Source organism: Aplysia californica, unplaced genomic scaffold (genome assembly GCF_000002075.1).
Source record: "Aplysia californica isolate F4 #8 unplaced genomic scaffold, AplCal3.0 scaffold00774, whole genome shotgun sequence".
In the NCBI taxonomy this organism is placed as follows: Eukaryota; Metazoa; Mollusca; class Gastropoda; order Aplysiida; family Aplysiidae; genus Aplysia; species Aplysia californica.
The window spans coordinates 178,107-189,446 of NW_004798044.1; positions in this window are offsets into that span (position 1 = coordinate 178,107).

Here is an 11,340-nt window from a genome sequence, read left to right on the forward strand (position 1 = left end):
GGTTTAAGACGATGCCAATAACTCCACATGCCCGAAAATTGAAGAGCGCCTGATTTGACCGCTTTTTGAAACGTGTAATACGGAACTATATGATAACCCAAAACATTGTATATATTTAGAATCTACAGAGATAGAAATTTCAGGAGCACCTTTCATTAAGTTTTTGTGCTGGTTTATATTTCTGTAGCATAGCGTAACAGTCTCCAGTAAAAGAGTTATCCCCGTGAAGATTTTTCCTCGCCCGCACCTTGTAAGGCAGGGTGATACAACAGTCACTTGTTTTTATTGAGGCAAAGAATATGAGCATGTGATTGTCTAGTTTTTTTTTCTTAAATAGATTGTTATTTTTTCTCTCATGTTACTCTGTATTTTATATTTCTTTTCCACACTGTTATTATGGCTTGAAAGATCAGTTAACTCCGCAAAGTTTCCTATTCTCCCAGTAGCTTACAGCATGGTTATACTGTTATACCTCAGAGTCATTTGTGTGTATTGAGAGATGCAGACAATACATGTTGTGTTTGTCTCTCTTTTAAAAAAAAAACATTTTTAGATAGTAATTTTTTTTACACTATTGTATGTCATTTTTTGTTTTATTGTTCCTACTTCAGCAAAGATGGTCAATTTTCAACAATATGAATGTGTCATTCAATTTTTTTTGGATTGAAAATAGTGACAAATGAATCATTCAACTTGTTTATGTTGAAGATAATGACAATTTTTTTCTCTCCTCTCCGTCCATGACGAATGTGTTATTATGAACAAATAAATGTATGGTTGTTTTTTTGCTGTTGTGATGTATATCTGATGTACTTGACGAGTAGTTCTTGACTAGTGATCAAGCTATGTGATATTTTTTTTTCTTGTTTGGGGTGGGTGAAAAGGGTGGGGGGTATCATTTATTTCTTTGATCTGTTGAATACATGTACCTATTGATCAAAAAAGAATGTAAAGACTTTTGGTTGCTTTTTAAAGAATGTTTTTATGTGAAACTATTTTGACCATGGTCACTTCAGATGATGGTTTGTATTGTGCGATGTCACTATTTGTGAACTTTCCATTGGTCTGCATCTTCTACTTTTCTTCAGTGCCACCATCGATAATGGATCATGTTCAACATTCCTTTCACCACTGTTAAGTTATTAATCACCTGTGTGATCTGCCCGTGGGTGGTTGGCAGGTGCTCTAGTGTGGTTTGCTCCTTCTGCCCTATCAAAGATCTATCGTTCTGATCTCTCTTCCTTTTTTTGTGTTTGTAAAGATATGCACAAAAAGAACGCTTGCTCATGATAAATGCTAGCTTGTTGAGGTGTACACATAGTATAGAAAGATTGCAAATCGTGCCTGCGACTGATCAAAATTTGAACATTTGGCGCCATGGCAGATTCGAGTAAAGACGAACTATTGTTGCCACACAGTGCTTTGCCGGAAATTATCCTAGGAAAACGCAAAAGAATGGGGGTCCAGGAGATAAATTAAAGGGGGCGATTGGAAGGTGAACATCACCACTTGTTTCCTTTACTTAAAAGGAGCCTTTCACGTTTTCAGTCCAACCTGAGAATGAACCGAGGGAAATTCAAGCATATTTGATAAAAAACTGAACCAAAGATAACTAAGAACTGGTACAACTGGCAGTTTTTCGCTTATTACTATCTTTCCAAGCACGTTTCACGACGGTACGGTTTGTGTGGTCTTTCCTTCTTTTTTCCCAAATTGCATGTATTTTAAACACGGCTGATCATCCATTCCGGTCCGACTGTCACTGAGACTGAGAGAAAATGCACACCGCACTACCCAAGCCGTGACCAGACAACAAAGGGGGGGGGGCGGTACCAAGTACACGCTTGCAAGCGAGAAAGAATTAACTTTTGATTCTTTACGCTTGAAATCTCAGGCGTGACAAAGCGAGCGTACTTCTTGAGCGCAACAAGCAAATTTAGAACAACATTTCAAGCGCTTGTCCCAACGCACTCGCTTTTATCGCGTGCAAGCGTTCTCTTTGTGCATACCTTTACTCTCATTAAATAACACCTCTAATCTTCGACACTTATAAGACCTTATTGTGTCACCACAGCATCACATAAGAGCAACTGAACTCCCAACAGGGATTCGAACCAAGATCACCATAGCTAACCATAATACCAACGGAGCTGACTGTGCTCGCACACAATAACAAATTTCTCAGGCGTCAAATGAGAAAACAAGGCGTTTTATGAAAGAGAAAATTCAGAAGGTTTAATTCATACAAATACACACAAGGTATGATATATCTGCAAACACATGTCTCCATGACAACAATCTGTATCAACTTCAACACCAACACTGTCATATTTGTTTGATGTCTTAGTTTCTCTCTTTTGTTTTTGCTTCATCCAAAACAAAAAGAATAAACATTTTGTACAATTTTTAAGAAGGAGGATAAATCTACATATCAGCATCTAAACTTCTGTTGGGCTCATCCGTTCAAACAAATAAACAAACATAAAAAGAGTGCAGACACAACGCCGCTCTCAGACATAGGCAGTACACAAAAGCTACAAATAAGAAATAGGTGAAAAAAAAAATCCCCAAAACTTTTTCAATCATATTATACATACGTACGTACATGTACGTAATCTCGTCAGCGAAGAAAAACAACACTTTGATGATGATAGCACTGAAAAACAACAAGTCGTCTCAAAGCTGGGCTCGGGCGTTATACATCCGCCCTGCAACAGGGTGAATTTTTATATAATACACATATGTATTATATTTATATATATATATATATATATGTACAATCCCGATACTGCACAACACAGCAGTCCACGACCGAACCTTCCGTGTCAGAACAAGGGTCATTGATCATTTTGTTTGTTTATTTCAGTAAGAGTTTTGTACTTGCAACACAATTAAGTCATTCAATTGCTGACTATTAGAGGTGTTACAAAAGAGTAACAAACATAAAAAGAAGTAGAAGTGGTAAGAACGATAGATGTTCGATAAGAAATGAGGAGCAAGCCATGCCAGAGCACCCGCCAACCACTCACAGGTCTCTGATCAAACAACTGTCATATTGTAATTGTTGTTCAAATTGTGAGTTGGGCTTTGTAAAGTTTGAGTATAAGAGACGCACACTGGGAACGCGACAGAAACCTGGTTTGGTACCTTAACAACTCAGACATGCAGAATGGCTGGCAAGAGACAGGGTGCTATCATGGTAGTTATATTGAAGAAAGGTCAGAGAAGCAAAATCTAACTACTAGAAAAGCTAAGAAGACGAAAAAGAAACATATTGACATATATTTGGAGTTCATTTAGTGCAGGAAAAAAAGCAAGACGTATAAAAATTAACAAAGGAAAAAAAAAGAAAAAGAAATAGGACCTACCACTACCAGCCGGCGGCACCCCTCAACCACCCTTTTTCCATTCCCCTCCTCTGCTTTTTAAAGTTTTAGTAGAGGTTTTACGGCGCTCGCAACTGCATAAGGTCATATGACCGCCTAGGGATTGATGTCAACAGAGAAGTCCTTACAGGGAATCAGGCTTACTTTGCTCACCTCTCTAGCTTCAACAGCACAAAGTCTGCTTCGACTATCAAGGCACCCTGGAAACAGTGGGTCACAAGAGTGTGACAAACATACAAAAGAAGTAGAGGAAAAATGACGAGAGTAAGGATTAGGAAAGAAAAAGCAGCAGTTCCCTGTTGCAGTTCAGGCACAGCTATGAGCATGACATTGATGAATCAGCCCATTTACAATTACAATTCTACTGTGCATAAGAACATGTTAATGTCCCCCCTTTTGGGAATGGCCTAAAGACACTTCAGTCAGTAGCACCGCCCTGAGGGGGGGGGGGGGGGGGTTGACCTCTGCACAAACCCAGTAGTAAATCATGTCATAATCATTCATATTTTTCCTACACAGATAAATAAAACACTCAAACCTAGGTAGGACAGAAGACTCAAAGCACAAGACTGGATTAATTCTTCATTAATATAAAACAAAAAAAGTACTGTAGGTGTTATACACCCCCAACGATACACTTTAGCTTCAGCTCATTTTGAAGGCGGGCTACTTTGACCCTACCTTCCTGCCAGGGTCAACTCGGGCTGAGACTGAGAGAGGGATACAAGGCCCAAGCAGACATACTCTATGGAGATACCTCTCCACATTGGAAACCAACTCACTTCTTCAGCGTTTAGTTTAGTAAAGAGTTTTACGGCACTTGCAACACAATAAGGTCATATAAGTGCCGAAGATTAGAGGTGTTACAAGAGAGTAACAACAAACGTAAAAAAGAAGGAGGAGAGATAAGAACGATAGATGTTTAAGAGGAAAGAAGGAGCAAACTACACCAGAGCACCCGCCAACCACCCACTTCTTCAGCGTGCCACGAAGAAGTGCCTAACTGCTACACCACAGAAACCGCTGTAGTGGATTTGCAGACCCGTTCCCCCATTTTTCATTTAAAAAAATGTACAGGTCCTGTTTTCACCATATTTTTTCTTCCTCTTCCAGTAAGATGATTCTGTAATCTTTCATTTATCTCATACTCAGGTACACCATCATTGTCCATATTTCCGCGCTGCTTTACCAGACCTGCCGTCCATTTGTCAATAAAAAATGGGAGTTTTCCTACTAAAAATCTTACACTTAATTATTTGAAAAAGGTAGACTTAACTTGGCATAACAGTGTTTGTTCACCTTTTCATAGCCAGACCCCACTTTTGCCACCTTTAAGTAAGAGTAAGACTAGTAAGAGGCTAAAATTTTCTAACTCCACACCTACATGTATGTATTTTCAATCACAGCATTAAATTTAAAAAACCCACCAAGATCACCACAAATCGCTCACTCGTTGGCGATGCCACTCAGATACAAAAGCAAAGCCCAACTTTTGAGTAAACGTTCCTTTAAAAAAACCATGACTTCTCTTCATACTTTTATCATCCATTCATCAACTAATTATCCACCCAGTCACCTCATTTTTCTTCATAAAATCCAAAAACATTTCTCATCATTCAGCCAAACACAATTCTCATATCTCTTATCCAAAAAGTCACATTAGAAACCCCCCCCCCCTCCCAAAAAAACAAACAAACCCAACAACAACAACACACTTTTCATTATCAATTAAAAACCCTCCACACCTCCCATAATTAATCCAAAACCACATCTCTCACCAATCTAAACACAACAACAGTTCTCACCACTCATCCAACAACAACATCTTACACCCAAATAGCTCACACTTTCCACAACGCAACACCAGAGACACATCACTCTGATCTTTAGCCCAGGTCAAAAGGTCACCGAAACACAGAACGCACAAACTCATATTCAATAAACTATCTTCCCTACCAGGGAATCAAACTCGTGTCCGCTGTGCACGAGGGGAACAGCCTCACCATTACATGACAGAACGCCGGTCTTCAACAAACAATGATCAATGACAAAAATTTGTAAAAAGCAAAGAAATCTTTCAAGTCACAAATGACCCTGAAAATTAAAACAAACTCTCTTCCAAAACGAAGAGGGTATACTGTACAACACTTTTGATTGGGAACATTTTTCATAATACGAAATATTATTCCTCAAATATATATAATACGCACTGCTGGAAAAACAAAAACAACCTATTAACTCACTGACTACGGATCCCGTCACGGGTACGGGGCGGACGGTCCGTTCGCAGGTACGGATGCCGTACCCCCCGACGGTATAGACTTTGCGGTTTTGTTCCGTATTTTGTGCTCCCGTCACATGAACGGGAACGGACTCCAGTGCTAGTTTTGCCTCTTGGTTCGTTTCGTGCCGAGTTTGGCGAAAGTTTTGTGGTAACTTTTTAAGTAATTGAAGGTGAAGGACAGTCACCTCATCTGGGGTTGACCTGACCGGAACTCGCGCTATGTTTTTTCTATACAATAAATGATAGTAATCGGACAGTCGCGTAAACAAGAATCACAAAATTTCACTGTTTTCGATACTTCTGTACATTTTGCTAGTTCTAGTGACTCAGGATATGATGTGTCTGATAGTTAGGACCCTGGATATCTACCCGAACACGGCCCCAGTCGTAGTTTTAGGCTAGATCTAGCACTAGTACTGTTGTTGTTGTTCGCGCGATGAAATCACAACTTCGATCCCTACATCTGTTTCATGTAATTCAGTGTATGAGTCTGAATAAACGCACAGACCAGCTTTTATATTTTCACCAAACTCTCACACATGGATACAAATCAAAACAGAACACTTTGAACTTTTATTTTTGTTGTTGTTGTGAATTTCATTCTATCTGTCATATCTCTGGAAATTTTTTGAAAAATCAAATTCATTCCAATTTTGAAACAATCATAAGAATTAAAATATTAGACCTACATAACTTAATTTTTTTGCAATAGATTAAGTTTGAAAGTTACTTTACTGTGTCAAAAAATAGTTACAATAGGGTAATTCTGAGAGTTGTGGTGGTTTGAAATACCCCCCAAAAATGCCAGTACTCAGCGCTAATGATTTGTGAAAGGGGCCAGTAGTCAGTGAGTTAAAAACAAGCAAAAAGCAATGTGACTAATTTCGCAAAGACATCAATTTCTTTTGGCACATCTTTCTTCTATTGTCCTCCATATATTCTTACAAACGACTTACACACAAAGCACACAGCATTCAACGCGGTTCTGCTTAGCATACCGTCCTTCATGGTTACAATACACCATATCCACTCCATGACTTCATGCCCGTTTTTTTCTTCTTTTTTGACTAGACTATCATCGTCTATGATTGTAAATATTTTTTTTATACCCCCTCAAAGCAATATAGATGAAAATTTGATACGTTTTTTTAAGTAGGCCGGTAGCTTCAACCTTGCCTATCAGGGCCATTCCATCCAGGCTGAAGAGTAATAAGAAACAGTATCCCAGCAGACAGTCTATCAATTCCCCTATGTAAGAATCAAACTCCTGACTCCAGTGTACTACAAACAAGATCCTAACCACTGAAAAACAAATGTCAGCCAAACAGTCCGATGTAGAAGAGTAAAAATGAAATTCTAGAAACTCAAATAAAGGTGAAGTGTTTATTATTATCACAGAGCTCAATAAATACTAAAGCCTCTCGTTGAAACCCAACACAAAGGGTGACCGTGAAATGTGAAAACGTGAAATGGTACACGTTTAAGGCCCCTATCAACACAAGGAGCGAAAGTGCTTCTGACAGAGTAATTCTATTAAAAGTAAACGGAGCCCAAAAATGGCTACATAATGTAGGTCTAACAGCAACTTTCACCCTTCGTTTCTTTAAGATAGGCCATGACAAAATAAAAAACCCCCCAACAAAAACGTGCACACAGCCAATCAGGTACAACTAGCGCAGTGTAAACAAGTGGTGGCAACCACAGACCAGGACTGGCCAGTGAGGCCTTTACAGAGTTAATATAGGGTGTACTAATTAATATCTCCTTCTTGTCATCACAATAGATTATAAAACAACGAACGGAACGCCTAAAACAAAGCACACAAGAAGATTACACAGCACTAAGTAAAGAGAAACAAGAGTTCTATAAATAAAACAGAAGATTCGAGGAATCGGGATAACTCGGGGACAACCCTTGTGACCATCAGCACAAACAACCGAGAGGAGGAAAACTGCCTAGGCTCTCGTGATAAGGCTAAGGCAGCTACAACAGTCAAAGTGTTTATTTATATTATTGTAGTAATAATAATAGTTCGTCCCTTAAAGTCTGATGATGACCAATAAGTCTGCAGAAGAGAATTATTAATTTTTAAGCGAAATAGAAGATATAAGGATTAACATGACCAGTGGCTTCTGATATGGCCAATTTAGAAAAGTAGTACTGTAGTCACATATCCCCCCCCCCCTCGGTTCCCATAACCTTTCAATGACTCTCTTTATTTGTCCTCTCTTTTTTTCATACATCAAATCTGCCAAGAACGGTCCCAGTCCCTAGCTCAGCCGTGTTAAAATTTTTTCTTTGAGTTTACAGCACTGGCAACACAAATAGGTCACAAGAGTGCTGAAGATTAGAGGTGTAACTAGAGTGATGGACAAAGGCAAGAAGGAAGAGAGAAAAGAACCAAAGATGTTGGACAGGAAAGATGGATCAAATCACACCAGAGCACCCGTCAACAACCAACACGAGGGAACTTGAACAATTTTCAAAATACAACTATGATCCCTGCCAATGTTTAACCTCCCCTTCCACACAATTTCGACCAATCAGGAGGCCGGCTGCTTTGGCCCTGCCCATCAGTGTCAACCTGGGCCGAGTGGGATAGAGCACTCCGATAGATGAGGGTTCCTCGATTAAAATGAAAATGAAACAACAACTCCCCCAAACATGAACCAAACTGATGTCTCCTGCGTGCAACAGCATAAAGAGCTTTACAAATATGTGTCATGACGTGGTGGAATCAGGTGCACGTCAATTTTTGGGCATGTGGAATTATTTGTGTCAACTTAAAGCTTGTCCATTTGTCTATCTTTCAATTAAAAAAAACAAAAACAACCCATCTATCTATCTTTAATAGAAGTCAAGATACGTGCAAATGAATGAAGCGAGGACGTATGATTTCAGAGGTAAAATTAGGGGGAAAATGGCCGCCAAAGCTTGGTATCTTCCAATGCTTTAGAGTCCATTGAAGCAGAACATTTTCAATTTTTGAGCTTGTAATCAAGGTTTTTCAGTGAAAATCCTCACAGAAATGTTTTTTAAATGGACATGAAAGCTGTCGAGCTAAAACACAAAAGTTCGATAAAAATTGAGTAACTGGCAGAAAAATACTGATATCTTCAATTTCATTATTTCGACGAGAGCCTGATTTCACCACAATGCCTCACATAATGACGCAGGTTAACTAACAAAAGTGCTATGAATGAATGACCAGCAAAGGGATTCATTCTTGAGAAAACCAAACACTGCCGGTAATGATTTAACACGGGGATGACCGGGGACACACAAGGTAAAAAACTGGGAGTCTCTGTGGTCAAGAAAATGAGTAGCAATGCAAACTGACTATATAATTTATATTTAGACGCGTGCCACGACACAGTGGAATCAGGCGCTCATCAATTTTTGGGCATAAGGAGTTATTGGTATTATCTTATAGCTTGTTCATTTGTCTTGCTTTCTGTAAAATAAATACCCACCTATCTTGAACTGAAGTCGAAATATTTGCAATTAAAGGGGGTGGGGGTATTCTGGTTTTAAGTTAAAAATAAGCGGAAAAATGACCATCAAAGTTTGATGATTTCCATGGCTTGAGAGTCTTTGGAAACTGAAAATGTAAAATTCTTGTCTTTACTTAGCTTTTTCCAGTATGTTTATAAATGGACAAATAGGTGTCGAAACAACAAAAATTCAATTAAAATTGACTGACCAGTGGAAAATGCCAGTTTCTTCGATTTCATTATTTTGATGAGCGCCTGATTTCACCACAATGCCTCACATATACATATTGACTACTCAGTGTGAGGTTGTGGTACGCCACTTTTCAAAATGACGTATGATGGAGTCTTGCACTAAGCAGTCGAATATACATATAAATATATATATATATATATATTGTAATGGATGGGTGGTCACTACAGTTGCAATTCTTAAAATTTTCCTCTGCCTTTGATATTCTGCACAACGTATAAAATGTAAATATATACATGTATATAAATATACATACAACAGGAAAACCTTTGGGTAACAAGAGCACATTACCGTTCATTTTTTAAAAGTAGTCAACACATTTGTTTTGATTCCTCCCAAGAGCTAGGCTTTCTATAGATTAGAAGAAGCCCAGTATTGATATATTTCATTGGTTGTAATCACAACAGCACAGAGGGAGGGGGCAGCAGCACCGTGAGTATGTACATCATGTTTTCTGTACAGGAGTGAGACGATTTGGGGGGGGGGGGGGGGGGGAAAGGGGGAAACTAAGCCCAAAAAGAGGGTGGAAAATATCATGGGGACATGGGAGGGGGGGGGGGTTGAGACAAGAACGGGTGGTGGGGGTGTGGAGAAAAATAACAACCACAAATTCTCTCTCCCTCTCTCTGACTTTGACCACAGTAAGTGCACATAAGTGTACGAGATTGTGTACGTTTGCACATGTGCACGGGTCTAGGCCCGCACGGATATGCACTTGTCAGTATACGTAGAGTTATTAGTGTGAGTGTGCAAGTTTGAGTTTGTGTGTGTATGTACATGAGAAACTGCCAGCCAGTGTGCACAAGTCTGCGGGCTTGTGTGTGTGTGTGTTGGAGTGCATGTGTTCACCAACCTGTGTAAATTGCCAGTGGTCCAAAACACAAGGAATAGGGGGAACGTTTTCTTTCAGTAAGGGTTTTACGGCACTTGCAACACAAGTAGATCGTACTATTTACACCGAAGATTAGTGGTGTAACAAGAAACAAGAAAGTAGCAAACATACACAAAAAAAGGAGGACAGATAAGGACGATAGATATTAGATAGGAAAGGAGGAGCAAACCACACTAGAGCATCCATCAACCAAGCACGAGGTGAATGTGAAGGTTTCAATGTACTTAGTGTATTTATGCTGCATGGGGAGGCAGTGTGAAGGTTTCAATGTACTTAGTGTAATATATGCTGCATGGGGAGGCAGTGTGAAGGTTTCAATGTACTTAGTGTAATATATGCTGCATGGGGAGGCAGTAGTGTGAAGTTTGTTAGAGTAAAAGGAGTTCACTAACGCAATACTCATCACATTATGCTATGAAGAAAAACACATTTCTGCTAAAAAAAATGGGTAGGTGTCTTATTACACAATTTCCACCGTAACCAGTAATATACAGTCACGCCAGTTCTAATGATTATTTTAACCCTCCCTCCATATTAAAATTTTTTAAAAATACTGTAGTGACTCTGTCCAAAAGGAGAAGCCTTTCAGCTGTACAATGTATGAAAACTGATCAAATTATCTCCAAGTTTTCCTTTGTTTCTTTGAGTAAAGAGACACACATCGACACGACATTAGTCATTTTGTCCTGACAAAAAGTCATCATCACTGACAAAAAAACAATGACAATCTAGACTCATCTCGTAGACAGAAACAACCGAGGGAAAGTAAAGAAGTAGGACCTACCAGTGGCGCCCTCCAACCATCCACACAGACAGAAACAACAGAGGGAAAGTAAAGAAGTAGGACCTACCAGTGGCGCCCTCCAACCACCAGCTGATTACTCTAAGACAATCGTAAAACATCTGATTCGGCGAAAAGTGCAGATGAAAATCTGAAGTGCACCGCAGTGTGCTGTGGTTATAAAAAAAGCAACAGCCAAGGCAACAAGTTGTTACATGTCTTGCTAACGTTTCCACTGTTTTTCTTGTATTTT